At 38.4% G+C, this 6,000-nt stretch overlaps 1 protein-coding gene across 4 annotated transcripts in view; it reads left to right on the top strand.

Moving 5' to 3' along the window:
- The first annotated feature begins 201 nt into the window (after positions 1–201).
- The window catches only part of LOC131692299 (adenylate cyclase type 2), a 213,286-nt gene continuing 207,487 nt past the window's right edge, over positions 202–6,000 (top strand). For 2 of the 4 annotated variants that reach the window (XM_058979270.1, XM_058979269.1), the window contains exon 1: positions 213–1,017. The gene's annotated coding sequence lies outside the window, so the exon portion shown is untranslated. Of the gene's footprint in view, positions 1,018–6,000 lie in introns of all 4 variants that reach the window. The other 2 variants (XM_058979271.1, XM_058979272.1) reach the window with 2 other exon arrangements.

Genomic DNA, 6,000 nt, shown 5'->3' with positions numbered 1-6,000 from the left:
TTCTGCCGGCATGGATCGTACAAATGTTCTAGATAATATTTAATTGAGTGATACGTTGGATACCGTTAAATATATCTGAAACGTTATTTAGAAATGCATGGAAAGAGAATTCAGATTAAGTGAAAGATCCCACATGTACCCAGGAGTGGTACTAAGTTTGTAGTTTGTATTTGAGTACAGGAAAAAAGTGATTGTTAATCATTATTATGTTATATTCGTTATTAAATGTACTTCTATTATATTCACTCACAGTGGTGTTCAATTCTTACAATGCATGGCTGTACAAAGTTCAAACTGAAACGTGCTCCATTCTGATTTGAACAGCTGAAAATTTGAAACAATCTGATCTGCATTTAACACATAATAAACAAAGTTTCAGATATCTAAAGCTGTTCGAACAAATCCCCACATTCACATATTCCTAGCTGTGGCTGATAATCAATCACCTGCGCGTGTGTTTCCGCCCGTACATCCAGTTTGCCAGTAGCTCAGTGACCGGCCACCATGGTTGTGTGCGATTTTGCAGTTACCGGCGCGTGTTAATCGCTACAGGCTGCAACTTACTCGAAAAGGAATACGGGAATGGATTTCCCTGCCATAATAATTGCCATATTACCCATCATTGGCTCCGGGTGATCCAGCAAATAAAAATAATCCATCCATCGGTACCGACAAAATTGTGAATCGCAGACTCACAACTTTGATGGTGGTGCGTTGTTATTGTTACTGTTTTGATAATTATTTTTTGTGAATGGTGCTATTTTTGTAATGTGATGAGTGATTCGCTCAGTGTTCGACGTCGGTCGTTCGAAGAGGTCTGCCGTGCGGCAGGTGATTGCGGCTGGCTGAGAGAGAGCTGAAGAATATGTGTGAAATATGGCAATATCTCCGATGATCGCCAAGTGAAAACGGTTTAACACAAGACGAACGAGCTATGGATACATTGTTTACAATCAGTGCCGGTACAATGGGATTGATATTCTCGGAGATATGCCACCATCCGAGTTGCGAGAAAACGTGAGTAATTGAGTATACTTCGGACGTGATAAATCGTGATTTTTTCTCTAGGTTACATGATTTAATTGGTTTTGAGAATAAAACTGAACCATAACTATTGATAATTCCTCGTAAACCTCTGGATCCGAAGCAGATCCATCTAAAGAAAATGCCTTTCCCTGACATGAAACTATTTGACTATTATGTAGATATTTCATAGCTTGGATACTGCAGTAGTAAAAATAATTACTAACTGTGGAACTCGCTTATTGTATTAAGATGCCAGACAACTCAAAATTAATACCAATAATCCAATCAGTGATGCCACAAGTACAGATTTATCTAGAAAGGTACAGATTTTTGTAGAAAAGTACAGATTGATACAGATTTTCTTAAATGACAGCAAGGTAAAATAATTTAACCCTGCAAGGCAGCCCAGTAAACAGCAGGTAAACATTGAGTTAGGCAGCAGTGATGGCAAGAATCTGAAGTGGAGCTGGTACTGATTGAGCTTGAACTGAAGCTGACATTAGAATGCGATATGCGAGAGACCTGCTTCCAGCAAATCAAAGGGAGGATGTCTAAATGAAAGCCGAGCGAATCTTCTCGAAGTGCATACGTTTACTCTGACCTGCTCCATTTGAATTCCTGCAAGCATCCTCAAGGCCGGCGGAAAGCGTGGGTAGTATGGGTAGTACTACCCACTCGAAAATAACCGAGTAGGTAATTACCCACTCGAAGTTTTGTACCATTTCAAAAAATTTAGATGCGCAACGCATGTATCTCGCACTACACACATTTGAAAACATCGATGTACCACAATTCCATTTGCATAAACGAACGTGATTTAATGTGAATGTAATGTAAGCGTGTGCATTGCGAAAAGGGGAACAATCCTTACTAATGGACCCTTCACCCTATGTTTTCTACCCACTCGGGCGTAAAGTGTTTCGCCGCCCCTGAGCATCCTATTGATACTATCAGCCCCATCTCAGCTCCTCGCCGCCACTCTGTTGACCACCTTTGGTTGCAAACAAAGTGGCAGCGAGAATTTGAGCTGGAGCTGATATTGACATTACCCAGTCAAACTCATCCGGAATTCGAACTTGTTTCTTGCGGAATTCCAGCTTAACCGAGTCAGAATGTCTGGGTTAATTTCCCCGAATGAAAATTATGTATAAGAAAAATGACTTTTTTGAAACAACCTTGTTATTGTTTGGGTACAGAATCCGGTACAGATTATTCTATAGATGAGTACAGATAGAAAAGATTTTCCAACTCCCGGTACAGATTTAATTGTGGTAACACTGAATCCAATACCTGGTTTGAAAATCATGTTGTAAATTGCACATTAGATCTCTTTATGTCTACTATGTAAATTGAAATTGCCATTTATTAATTAATCGCACGGCAACCTGTTGGTTTTACCATCACTCATATCAAGGATAGTTACAGAGTTTTGATATAACAATACGTGAACACGAAGTGTGAGCGTTTTGCTGATTATTGTTTTTTTTATTTTCGAAATTCTAAAAGTCTGGTTGCGTTGCGAAGCACGATGCTATTCGTAGATTGCATACTAGCGAGTATCTTGTTGCCTACAGCCTCATCTTGCTTGTGAGATAAATGATCGGGAATGAACTTTATTTTTTTTGAGTGCAATCGACCAATAGCATGAGAATCATCATTGCCGGCCACGACCATCTTCACCGATACTTAGGATAGGGTAGGAAATGTTAATGTAATACCTACTTAAGGAATTTCGAAATTTTAAAAGTTACCTAAATACTTAGTAGTGGCAAACCGCAGATTTAATCTAGATTGCAATTTTGGAATGTATACGGAACGGATTTGAATATACTTTTGATTGTGTATAGTAAATTTGAGAATTGATGACAGGCTAGATTAGCTCATTTCCAGGATAATGAATTGCCAAAAAACACTGCTAAATGAGCAAAAATTAGAGAAGTTCTTATACGACCAATAAGCGATCACCGATGCTAGTAAAATATTTGTGCTTTTGAAGTAGAATACTTCTAAAGTTTCAAAATTTTCTGTTGGAGTAGTTTCGCAGTTTTATTGCGAATAACTTTCGTTGTGCTGAACGGAATAATTTGAATTTTTGCGCTCTCCGATCAGAAGTATGTCCAGCAATTTTAGATTGTTTTTCCACAAAATGTACGGCTACAATAAATTATGAATATAATGAATTTTGTGAAAACAGTGTGCACCATGATTGGTCCGCGTTATTCAACCTACGAGTGAGAATAGTACTACGTTGTGAGCACCGCCCATTCGATGGCATTAACCGGGGACTAGCATAAAAGAAATTCACTGTGTGCAAATTATTAATTTTCTATTTTTTTGCGCGCCGTACGGCATCTCCGACAATCTCAATGAGTTGATAGAGGACCGTTAACGGTAGTGGACGTAGTCGGACAGCACTTCGTTTTAAGTATTTATTTGATTTGTTTTACGACGCGCGCGCTATCGGATAGGTGAAATCAACCTAATGTCGCGCCGTGTTCAATTGGTGACAATCGTTTCCTATGGAAATGCGAATGTTGCAATAAACTATATCACGCGGCCTGTGGTAAGGTGCAAAACCATCAAGAGTACTTCATTACTTTGTTTATGATTCCACTATGCTCAGATTGTCAACATAACCTTTACACACCAAGCGCTTTCCCAACAGGATCAGCTATTTGAATGAGTTAAGATGTCAATCTTCGCGTAGCTGCGAACATTAAAAAGTTGAACTCATTTTGTGTATTGATCACTAGCTAAAAGAAACGGTGACGAATGTAAACAATACCAATATTACTTAAAAAGCTGCTTATGTGGTGTCAACATTATCGCGCGATATGGAAAACAACTAGGTCAATAAAGCCGATGAACTCGTTGTTTTGAAAAACCATATAAACCATGGAATCCACAAGGAAGCGCATTGAGGAATGCGTTATGAATCTCACTACTAATCTGACTCGTGAGCTATTTGTTTTTTCCTGTTGGGTACATATTTTACTGCGACCATTGTATGCCGCATCAGGGTGTTGCTTCCCTATTAATCTGAGTGATTCCCACTTGATGACTATAGACAAGGTCCCCAAGATATTATGGATAAAGTTTATTGCCTTTCTCTGTGCAGTCACCCATACAACTAAGGGTTGTATTACCTTATCGAATAATTTGCTCCGTCTGTGGAAAAGTGCTACACACAAACAGTTAGTTACACAAAAACTGTTCTGGAATCAGGAATCAGTAGCGACTGGCTCCAATAGCACGTTCCCAATGTTAATCGCAGATTTGTGCCTTGTCGTGATTTGTCTTTTTATTATTTTCAGGAAGCAGGAAATTAGCGACACAGAGAACATTGACAATACGAAAGTATTCTTCACTCTCAAGGGAATAAAAGACACTTTTTGTTGAGCGGATATATCAACACCTCAAAGAGTATATGAAGATAACAGAGCGACAACACCCCCGAAGAGATATTGTCATTCAAATACGGCTTAAACTATAGCTTGTTACCACACTGAATTAGGAACAATAGCGAATCCTTGAGATTCAGCTCTCTGTACATAGGTTCATCTATGTATGGAGAACCAAAAATCTGGATACACATATCAAATGATGTGAAGGTCCGTAATCAAGTTCCGAAAAATCACACGAGTAATACCCAGCACGCTGAATAGTAGCCATATGATAATTGAGTTTGCAATCCGCAGTCAGTGCCCTGAGTAGAATACTGTAATTGTGCTTGGAAAAATGCAGCATATTCTTTGACATTTTTGGAATAACATCCGGCAGAAAAGTTTTTGTTTGTTTCGAAAACAGCCCAAGACCGAATCTTGTGCTTTATCCGACTTATCGACAGTGGTAGAACTGGTTCTGGACCAGTTCTAGCAAATTCATCCGCCCCTTCATTTCCAGTATTACTGGAATTACCGGGCACCCATGGAAGGTAGATAGCATTTGAAGTGCTAAGTTCTTCGACTTGTTGCGATTACTAATTTCAGATTTCAGAATAAGTGCAGATTTGGACTACTTCATTCGGTACCTCAAAAAGTGATATCTGAGCTGCCCCAAGCTATGTGGTATGCATTTGTATCATCACCGATTATGAGGGGAGACCCATTTCTGTCAGAGTATGATACAACCCTTTTGAGATCATGGTTCATTATGCGACAAATATGCCGAACAAGAGACGTATTTCTTGTTTACATTATCAACAGTCATATTGATTGTGACAACACAAATATCGCGAGTTGTGAGATCGGAAATAAGACAATAGCATTATTCGCAAATATGCATGCACGAGGCATTTCACGTGGATTTGTCATGCTATCTTTGTTGAAAGCTACGATGCCGGGGTTAAGTAGCTTTCCAACATAGAAATGCGGCTCTTGAACCAAAGCTATACATGCTTTTCGTTTCTGCCAAAGGCGCAATTGTCAAGTAGAGTTCCATTGAGTGCAAAAGTTCTACTGCAAGAATTAACGTTGAATGAGCAATGCATTTATGCTATGTTATATTATCCTTAACACATTCTCGTAACTCTTTATAAGGCTTAGAGTTTGGAGCTATTAATGAATGTTATATTAATAGAAACACGGTTATTTCACTTATTTTAGAACATATTTACATTTATTTCTGTTTACTGTTATGAAAATATACTTGCAACCGCCCGTTAGAAAACGTCAGTCTTCGTAGTGTTTGATGTATTTCCAACGAGATTGGTGCAAATATAAAGACAAATCGAGCTGGATCAGAAATTCAGAAAAAAAATAAGGTGGGTTACTGGCTATTACCTGATTGAAAATAAACAACTCCTGGATTCTGAGGATAAGTTGAAAAATGAAACCACAGATTACAGACGTTCATTTATTCATTTTATTTTTTGGCTTGCAAGTTTTACTACTCATAAACCAAACTTTCTAGTTGAAAATAGTTGTTTTTACAAATTTGCATCACCAACTTATTGGGCCTAGAATATTTTTTTCA

This window comes from Topomyia yanbarensis, chromosome 3 (assembly GCF_030247195.1).
Source record: "Topomyia yanbarensis strain Yona2022 chromosome 3, ASM3024719v1, whole genome shotgun sequence".
NCBI lineage: Eukaryota > Metazoa > Arthropoda > Insecta > Diptera > Culicidae > Topomyia > Topomyia yanbarensis.
Note: the sequence above shows the minus strand (reverse complement) of the source record. Positions and strands in the feature narration are given on the sequence as shown.